The sequence below is a fragment of the Oncorhynchus gorbuscha genome, linkage group LG17 (assembly GCF_021184085.1).
Source record: "Oncorhynchus gorbuscha isolate QuinsamMale2020 ecotype Even-year linkage group LG17, OgorEven_v1.0, whole genome shotgun sequence".
NCBI lineage: Eukaryota > Metazoa > Chordata > Actinopteri > Salmoniformes > Salmonidae > Oncorhynchus > Oncorhynchus gorbuscha.
Window position 1 is genome coordinate 6482686 of NC_060189.1, and position 10777 is coordinate 6493462.

Here is a 10777-nt window from a genome sequence, read left to right on the forward strand (position 1 = left end):
CACACTTCTCTGGGCCAATCCATTGAAGTCATCTGCTTAGGGAACTTAAAGTCCATTTGTTTAACTCTGCTTTTGTTTCAGATCCCGGCTGTGTCTCAAACACCAGTGGAAGCATGGACTGGCTCCAGAGGAACTTTGGCATCTTTTCTGTTTTTGCAGAACTGCAGGAGTTACAAGTCCTTAATCCCCACTTCTCCAGCGTAAGTTTCCTAGGTGTTTGTCTGGATGGTTATCCCCTCAATAACATTACCGTGCCACTCACTGACATGTGCCACCTTTCTTTTTTCTTTTTCTATTTGTAGAAGGAATCACTGTCGCTGCTTACCCCAACCCAAGTGGCACAATTGACATTGACCTCCGGGGCATTGAATGACACAGATGACATTAAACTTGTGTTTACGCGGCTGGAGGAAGGAGACGCTTTCAAAAATGTTGACGAGTTTCTGACGCAACTGACCGCAAAGGAAGAGGTAATGCACTTTTGAGATAAACAAACTGCATGATTTCATCTTGACAAATAGCAATCCCCATGTCTTCCTGTGTCTCCCTTTGTGGATAGTGAAGGACAACAAATGAGCAACGAGCAACCTATCAATCTTCTACTTTCATTTATTACCGGCAAAGCTAGATGGAATGCCGTGATGAGTTGTGCAGTGTTGAGGAACTCTGGTCATGTGTTTCAACAGATTCCTGACATCCATCCAGCCGTGAGAGATGTGATGATGAATCAGACGTTCAACATCATCAGCCTTCAATTCCCAGAGTTCGAAACGCTGGACTGGATTGCATGGTTCGAAGTAAAGCTGATTCCCATCCTCCCCAGTTTTAATGAAGTCATGCTCACCATTGCTACCTCAAACGTCAACTGCACCAACTACCAAGTCATGTGAGTAGGGGCCAACTTCCTGCTAAAATTAGCCATGGATTCGATGACTAAAATCTATTGCAAATGTGGGGTGGAAGCGTCATGAGTGTATCTTTTCCCATTTACAGTGTAAATGGAATGGACAGAGCTTTCCCTGAAATGACTCAGGATAGAAGAGAAGGAATCGCAAGAGTCCTGCTGAAATACCTGAGGAAATCTGTGCACCTAATCAATGGACCAGGTATGGCTCACCAAGCAGGTTGTTGTGCTCATTGGCTTTCTGTTTGATTCTTCATCGCCTATGCTGGATGAAGCGTGCTTTGTTTGAAAGGAGTGAACAGTTGGCATGCTGCTTCCTTGTCTATTGAATATAACATCAATGTACTCCACTTTTCAATAACCAAAACGGCCATACATGTCTTTTAGCTTGCAGGCAGGACATCCACGATGACAATGACTGGCTTGCAATCAACCTGGGGTCATACTCCGAGTACACAACCTATTCGGATCTCAAAGACTTCAACATCTCAGGGGTAAAACAATTGTTTGCCAGTGTTCTTTGCATGGCCAGAATGTACTAGTTTGACACTGCTCATGTGTGGAATTATGGCTATTTAGAGGGCTAATGCATTGTATTCTGTTGTCTTCTTCTCCCCAGGTGGCAGTTCTAGACTCCCTCTCACCAAACCAGAAAGCTGAATTGATACTGGACCCAAGCACTGGCGCTCTGGAGAATGAGACTCTTGTGAAGAACGTTTTCATCAGCTTGCTGGAATCTCCAAGGGAAGAGCAGCTCAATGAGTTCTTTGTGACTTTTGTTGAAGTCACCAAGCAGGTCAGTACATCACTCTCTGGCTGGAATGGACTTTGTACAGTGAGACCTGGCTCTCGACAAAGTCATCTGACAAAACAATCAGGATGAATGGATGTCCTCCTAAACCATGAACCATTTATTTTCCAGGAAAACATCACTATCATCACAAACACAGCCGTAAGAGACACAATGCTAGACCTGACCTTGATGGCTCTTGCTCCCAAATTCGACGTTTTTGAGCCAAAAGACTTCCAGCTGTGGTTCCAAGTCAATCTGGTTGTTCTGCTGGCCAGCTTCCATCCTGGCAGATTGCTTGATATCCCGCTAAACATCACCTGTGAATCCTACAATGCCATGTAAGAGACTACTTCACCCCAAACAAACATACAAGGGACTGCCTCGTAAAGTACAGATTGACAAAAGACTGCACTAATGTCTCTTTCCTTTTTCTCTCAGATTTACGGGTCTCGACCAAAGTTTGGAATCTCTTCCGCCTCACCTCTCACAGGGTGTAAAGTCAAGCTTGGATGCACTGATGAAGACATTCCAACGTATGTGATAAACTGCTATTTTTCAACAACAGACACTGTATCATCTGAGCCCAGCATTTATAGAACATTTTAAAAATCTCCAAAAAGGCATTCTGTTATTTTGCTAACTCATATGCTCCCAAATCTTCCCGTTGATTGACTGACCTTATTTAAATTATCCCCCTCAAAGGTTGCTCAAGGCCTCCAGCTTTAATTGTGGTAAGTACTCTCTGAGTGGGATCTTATTTCAAATAGACCTTTTGTTTACGATATGGGAAAGGTCATGCATCTGGTATCTGCATTGTGGCATTGTTCAGAAAGCCAAAGCATCTCTTTTGTTTTCTCATTTAATTTCACACTGGTAACAATATTATTTGCCCCCATATAGTGCAAAGAAACATTGGTCAATGGTAAGTTGATGCCAGCTGTGCAATTGACATTTTCTTGAATCAGATTGGCAATTTATGATTTGTGTCTGAAGAACTATTGTTTTTATGTTCTCTTTTGCAGAGAAACAACTTTGTGCTGGATTTAACAGGTGGGTTCAGTGCTGTCTTGCACAGTGCAGGTTGTAAGACATTGAGACACACAGGGTATCATTTGTAAACTAATAATGTATTTTTCATTACCGTTTCCTACAGCACACAACTGAAGCAACAAATGTCGATTGGGAATCTCAATGAATCCCTTTGCAATTTCAACATCTCTGAATATGCCTGTTCCTCAGTAAGCTTTTTCAATTCACCACTAAATGTTGTCAGTAGCAACAGATACATTTCTCTCGTCCTCATCTTCTTTATTGATGTTACTCATGTTGATGTCACAGTTGTCTAATTTGGTTCACGTCCCTGCATTCTTTTTTTTAAGACAACCCTTCTGTCAGCGGACAACTTGGTGACGATCCTGAAATGCCAATTGTCCAGCAAAAAGACTTACTCAACAGAAATGTGGAAGCTGTTCTTCCAAAACAATGCTGCTATTCTGGACCAGGCTCTTCTGGATTACTCCAGCATGGTATGTTGAATCCCAGAATTACAACAAAATGTTGGCAATATGTGTGGATTTTGTCAATACACATCTGTTTATACCTTTCCAGAACCCCAACACCAGCAGTCCAGCTATGCCAAATGTCCTTGATGCCATTGGAGATGTCAAACTCAACAACTTCATGAATGCACAGCTGAACAACGCCAGTTTCGTTGACAAGTTGTTCCAGAAGATGCTCCGTCCATTCTTGTCATCTCCATCTAGGAATTTCCTCTCCTGTCTCAGCTCAAAGAACTTCAGTTGTCTGACCTACCAAATTGTGTATGTAAAGCCATGATACCCAATGCCATCGTCAATACAACTGGTGATATGCCTACAATTGAATAAGAAGTCGAGATAACATAGGTAACATGGGCTCTGTTCTCTTTCAGCATTGAGGCTCTAAGCAACCAATCAGCCTCCATGGACAGAGAGCAACAACGAGTGATCTTCACTCATTACATCTATCCATTCCTTTCAAGAAATGACTCATCAGGTAATAAATGGTTCTGGAAAGCACAAAAACATACACACTTCTCTGGGCCAATCCATTGAAGTCATCTGCTTAGGGGAACTTAAAGTCCATTTGTTTAACTCTGCTTTTGTTTCAGATCCCGGCTGTGTCTCAAACACCAGTGGAAGCATGGACTGGCTCCAGAGGAACTTTGGCATCTTTTCTGTTTTTGCAGAACTGCAGGAGTTACAAGTCCTTAATCCCCACTTCTCCAGCGTAAGTTTCCTAGGTGTTTGTCTGGATGGTTATCCCCTCAATAACATTACCGTGCCACTCACTGACATGTGCCACCTTTCTTTTTCTTTTTCTATTTGTAGAAGGAATCACTGTCGCTGCTTACCCCAACCCAAGTGGCACAATTGACATTGACCTCCGGGGCATTGAATGACACAGATGACATTAAACTTGTGTTTACGCGGCTGGAGGAAGGAGACGCTTTCAAAAATGTTGACGAGTTTCTGACGCAACTGACCGCAAAGGAAGAGGTAATGCACTTTTGAGATAAACAAACTGCATGATTTCATCTTGACAAATAGCAATCCCCATGTCTTCCTGTGTCTCCCTTTGTGGATAGTGAAGGACAACAAATGAGCAACGAGCAACCTATCAATCTTCTACTTTCATTTATTACCGGCAAAGCTAGATGGAATGCCGTGATGAGTTGTGCAGTGTTGAGGAACTCTGGTCATGTGTTTCAACAGATTCCTGACATCCATCCAGCCGTGAGAGATGTGATGATGAATCAGACGTTCAACATCATCAGCCTTCAATTCCCAGAGTTCGAAACGCTGGACTGGATTGCATGGTTCGAAGTAAAGCTGATTCCCATCCTCCCCAGTTTTAATGAAGTCATGCTCACCATTGCTACCTCAAACGTCAACTGCACCAACTACCAAGTCATGTGAGTAGGGGCCAACTTCCTGCTAAAATTAGCCATGGATTCGATGACTAAAATCTATTGCAAATGTGGGGTGGAAGCGTCATGAGTGTATCTTTTCCCATTTACAGTGTAAATGGAATGGACAGAGCTTTCCCTGAAATGACTCAGGATAGAAGAGAAGGAATCGCAAGAGTCCTGCTGAAATACCTGAGGAAATCTGTGCACCTATCAATGGACCAGGTATGGCTCACCAAGCAGGTTGTTGTGCTCATTGGCTTTCTGTTTGATTCTTCATCGCCTATGCTGGATGAAGCGTGCTTTGTTTGAAAGGAGTGAACAGTTGGCATGCTGCTTCCTTGTCTATTGAATATAACATCAATGTACTCCACTTTTCAATAACCAAAACGGCCATACATGTCTTTTAGCTTGCAGGCAGGACATCCACGATGACAATGACTGGCTTGCAATCAACCTGGGGTCATACTCCGAGTACACAACCTATTCGGATCTCAAAGACTTCAACATCTCAGGGGTAAAACAATTGTTTGCCAGTGTTCTTTGCATGGCCAGAATGTACTAGTTTGACACTGCTCATGTGTGGAATTATGGCTATTTAGAGGGCTAATGCATTGTATTCTGTTGTCTTCTTCTCCCCAGGTGGCAGTTCTAGACTCCCTCTCACCAAACCAGAAAGCTGAATTGATACTGGACCCAAGCACTGGCGCTCTGGAGAATGAGACTCTTGTGAAGAACGTTTTCATCAGCTTGCTGGAATCTCCAAGGGAAGAGCAGCTCAATGAGTTCTTTGTGACTTTTGTTGAAGTCACCAAGCAGGTCAGTACATCACTCTCTGGCTGGAATGGACTTTGTACAGTGAGACCTGGCTCTCGACAAAGTCATCTGACAAAACAATCAGGATGAATGGATGTCCTCCTAAACCATGAACCATTTATTTTCCAGGAAAACATCACTATCATCACAAACACAGCCGTAAGAGACACAATGCTAGACCTGACCTTGATGGCTCTTGCTCCCAAATTCGACGTTTTTGAGCCAAAAGACTTCCAGCTGTGGTTCCAAGTCAATCTGGTTGTTCTGCTGGCCAGCTTCCATCCTGGCAGATTGCTTGATATCCCGCTAAACATCACCTGTGAATCCTACAATGCCATGTAAGAGACTACTTCACCCCAAACAAACATACAAGGGACTGCCTCGTAAAGTACAGATTGACAAAAGACTGCACTAATGTCTCTTTCCTTTTTCTCTCAGATTTACGGGTCTCGACCAAAGTTTGGAATCTCTTCCGCCTCACCTCTCACAGGGTGTAAAGTCAAGCTTGGATGCACTGATGAAGACATTCCAACGTATGTGATAAACTGCTATTTTTCAACAACAGACACTGTATCATCTGAGCCCAGCATTTATAGAACATTTTAAAAATCTCCAAAAAGGCATTCTGTTATTTTGCTAACTCATATGCTCCCAAATCTTCCCGTTGATTGACTGACCTTATTTAAATTATCCCCCTCAAAGGTTGCTCAAGGCCTCCAGCTTTAATTGTGGTAAGTACTCTCTGAGTGGGATCTTATTTCAAATAGACCTTTTGTTTACGATATGGGAAAGGTCATGCATCTGGTATCTGCATTGTGGCATTGTTCAGAAAGCCAAAGCATCTCTTTTGTTTTCTCATTTAATTTCACACTGGTAACAATATTATTTGCCCCCATATAGTGCAAAGAAACATTGGTCAATGGTAAGTTGATGCCAGCTGTGCAATTGACATTTTCTTGAATCAGATTGGCAATTTATGATTTGTGTCTGAAGAACTATTGTTTTTATGTTCTCTTTTGCAGAGAAACAACTTTGTGCTGGATTTAACAGGTGGGTTCAGTGCTGTCTTGCACAGTGCAGGTTGTAAGACATTGAGACACACAGGGTATCATTTGTAAACTAATAATGTATTTTTCATTACCGTTTCCTACAGCACACAACTGAAGCAACAAATGTCGATTGGGAATCTCAATGAATCCCTTTGCAATTTCAACATCTCTGAATATGCCTGTTCCTCAGTAAGCTTTTTCAATTCACCACTAAATGTTGTCAGTAGCAACAGATACATTTCTCTCGTCCTCATCTTCTTTATTGATGTTACTCATGTTGATGTCACAGTTGTCTAATTTGGTTCACGTCCCTGCATTCTTTTTTTAAGACAACCCTTCTGTCAGCGGACAACTTGGTGACGATCCTGAATTGCCAATTGTCCAGCAAAAAGACTTACTCAACAGAAATGTGGAAGCTGTTCTTCCAAAACAATGCTGCTATTCTGGACCAGGCTCTTCTGGATTACTCCAGCATGGTATGTTGAATCCCAGAATTACAACAAAATGTTGGCAATATGTGTGGATTTTGTCAATACACATCTGTTTATACCTTTCCAGAACCCCAACACCAGCAGTCCAGCTATGCCAAATGTCCTTGATGCCATTGGAGATGTCAAACTCAACAACTTCATGAATGCACAGCTGAACAACGCCAGTTTCGTTGACAAGTTGTTCCAGAAGATGCTCCGTCCATTCTTGTCATCTCCATCTAGGAATTTCCTCTCCTGTCTCAGCTCAAAGAACTTCAGTTGTCTGACCTACCAAATTGTGTATGTAAAGCCATGATACCCAATGCCATCGTCAATACAACTGGTGATATGCCTACAATTGAATAAGAAGTCGAGATAACATAGGTAACATGGGCTCTGTTCTCTTTCAGCATTGAGGCTCTAAGCAACCAATCAGCCTCCATGGACAGAGAGCAACAACGAGTGATCTTCACTCATTACATCTATCCATTCCTTTCAAGAAATGACTCATCAGGTAATAAATGGTTCTGGAAAGCACAAAAACATACACACTTCTCTGGGCCAATCCATTGAAGTCATCTGCTTAGGGAACTTAAAGTCCATTTGTTTAACTCTGCTTTTGTTTCAGATCCCGGCTGTGTCTCAAACACCAGTGGAAGCATGGACTGGCTCCAGAGGAACTTTGGCATCTTTTCTGTTTTTGCAGAACTGCAGGAGTTACAAGTCCTTAATCCCCACTTCTCCAGCGTAAGTTTCCTAGGTGTTTGTCTGGATGGTTATCCCCTCAATAACATTACCGTGCCACTCACTGACATGTGCCACCTTTCTTTTTACTTTTTCTATTTGTAGAAGGAATCACTGTCGCTGCTTACCCCAACCCAAGTGGCACAATTGACATTGACCTCTGGGGCATTGAATGACACAGATGACATTAAACTTGTGTTTACGCGGCTGGAGGAAGGAGACGCTTTCAAAAATGTTGACGAGTTTCTGACGCAACTGACCGCAAAGGAAGAGGTAATGCACTTTTGAGATAAACAAACTGCATGATTTCATCTTGACAAATAGCAATCCCCATGTCTTCCTGTGTCTCCCTTTGTGGATAGTGAAGGACAACAAATGAGCAACGAGCAACCTATCAATCTTCTACTTTCATTTATTACCGGCAAAGCTAGATGGAATGCCGTGATGAGTTGTGCAGTGTTGAGGAACTCTGGTCATGTGTTTCAACAGATTCCTGACATCCATCCAGCCGTGAGAGATGTGATGATGAATCAGACGTTCAACATCATCAGCCTTCAATTCCCAGAGTTCGAAACGCTGGACTGGATTGCATGGTTCGAAGTAAAGCTGATTCCCATCCTCCCCAGTTTTAATGAAGTCATGCTCACCATTGCTACCTCAAACGTCAACTGCACCAACTACCAAGTCATGTGAGTAGGGGCCAACTTCCTGCTAAAATTAGCCATGGATTCGATGACTAAAATCTATTGCAAATGTGGGGTGGAAGCGTCATGAGTGTATCTTTTCCCATTTACAGTGTAAATGGAATGGACAGAGCTTTCCCTGAAATGACTCAGGATAGAAGAGAAGGAATCGCAAGAGTCCTGCTGAAATACCTGAGGAAATCTGTGCACCTAATCAATGGACCAGGTATGGCTCACCAAGCAGGTTGTTGTGCTCATTGGCTTTCTGTTTGATTCTTCATCGCCTATGCTGGATGAAGTGTGCTTTGTTTGAAAGGAGTGAACAGTTGGCATGCTGCTTCCTTGTCTATTGAATATAACATCAATGTACTCCACTTTTCAATAACCAAAACGGCCATACATGTCTTTTAGCTTGCAGGCAGGACATCCACGATGACAATGACTGGCTTGCAATCAACCTGGGGTCATACTCCGAGTACACAACCTATTCGGATCTCAAAGACTTCAACATCTCAGGGGTAAAACAATTGTTTGCCAGTGTTCTTTGCATGGCCAGAATGTACTAGTTTGACACTGCTCATGTGTGGAATTATGGCTATTTAGAGGGCTAATGCATTGTATTCTGTTGTCTTCTTCTCCCCAGGTGGCAGTTCTAGACTCCCTCTCACCAAACCAGAAAGCTGAATTGATACTGGACCCAAGCACTGGCGCTCTGGAGAATGAGACTCTTGTGAAGAACGTTTTCATCAGCTTGCTGGAATCTCCAAGGGAAGAGCAGCTCAATGAGTTCTTTGTGACTTTTGTTGAAGTCACCAAGCAGGTCAGTACATCACTCTCTGGCTGGAATGGACTTTGTACAGTGAGACCTGGCTCTCGACAAAGTCATCTGACAAAACAATCAGGATGAATGGATGTCCTCCTAAACCATGAACCATTTATTTTCCAGGAAAACATCACTATCATCACAAACACAGCCGTAAGAGACACAATGCTAGACCTGACCTTGATGGCTCTTGCTCCCAAATTCGACGTTTTTGAGCCAAAAGACTTCCAGCTGTGGTTCCAAGTCAATCTGGTTGTTCTGCTGGCCAGCTTCCATCCTGGCAGATTGCTTGATATCCCGCTAAACATCACCTGTGAATCCTACAATGCCATGTAAGAGACTACTTCACCCCAAACAAACATACAAGGGACTGCCTCGTAAAGTACAGATTGACAAAAGACTGCACTAATGTCTCTTTCCTTTTTCTCTCAGATTTACGGGTCTCGACCAAAGTTTGGAATCTCTTCCGCCTCACCTCTCACAGGGTGTAAAGTCAAGCTTGGATGCACTGATGAAGACATTCCAACGTATGTGATAAACTGCTATTTTTCAACAACAGACACTGTATCATCTGAGCCCAGCATTTATAGAACATTTTAAAAATCTCCAAAAAGGCATTCTTTCTTATTTTGCTAACTCATATGCTCCCAAATCTTCCCGTTGATTGACTGACCTTATTTAAATTATCCCCTCAAAGGTTGCTCAAGGCCTCCAGCTTTAATTGTGGTAAGTACTCTCTGAGTGGGATCTTATTTCAAATAGACCTTTTGTTTACGATATGGGAAAGGTCATGCATCTGGTATCTGCATTGTGGCATTGTTCAGAAAGCCAAAGCATCTCTTTTGTTTTCTCATTTAATTTCACACTGGTAACAATATTATTTGCCCCCATATAGTGCAAAGAAACATTGGTCAATGGTAAGTTGATGCCAGCTGTGCAATTGACATTTTCTTGAATCAGATTGGCAATTTATGATTTGTGTCTGAAGAACTATTGTTTTTATGTTCTCTTTTGCAGAGAAACAACTTTGTGCTGGATTTAACAGGTGGGTTCAGTGCTGTCTTGCACAGTGCAGGTTGTAAGACATTGAGACACACAGGGTATCATTTGTAAACTAATAATGTATTTTTCATTACCGTTTCCTACAGCACACAACTGAAGCAACAAATGTCGATTGGGAATCTCAATGAATCCCTTTGCAATTTCAACATCTCTGAATATGCCTGTTCCTCAGTAAGCTTTTTCAATTCACCACTAAATGTTGTCAGTAGCAACAGATACATTTCTCTCGTCCTCATCTTCTTTATTGATGTTACTCATGTTGATGTCACAGTTGTCTAATTTGGTTCACGTCCCTGCATTCTTTTTTTTAAGACAACCCTTCTGTCAGCGGACAACTTGGTGACGATCCTGAATTGCCAATTGTCCAGCAAAAAGACTTACTCAGCAGAAATGTGGAAGCTGTTCTTCCAAAACAATGCTGCTATTCTGGACCAGGCTCTTCTGGATTACTCCAGCATGGTATGTTGAATCCCAGAATTACAACAA

General features: G+C 42.4%; 1 long non-coding RNA gene across 1 annotated transcript; it reads left to right on the plus strand.

Moving 5' to 3' along the window:
* The first annotated feature begins 9518 nt into the window (after positions 1 to 9518).
* LOC124002319 lies at positions 9519 to 10644 on the plus strand. The gene is made up of 7 exons (XR_006832974.1): positions 9519 to 9561; positions 9662 to 9756; positions 9927 to 9955; positions 10125 to 10146; positions 10247 to 10274; positions 10378 to 10462; positions 10604 to 10644. It is a non-coding gene; the product is annotated as an uncharacterized LOC124002319 (long non-coding RNA).
* The last annotated feature ends 133 nt before the right edge of the window (positions 10645 to 10777 follow it).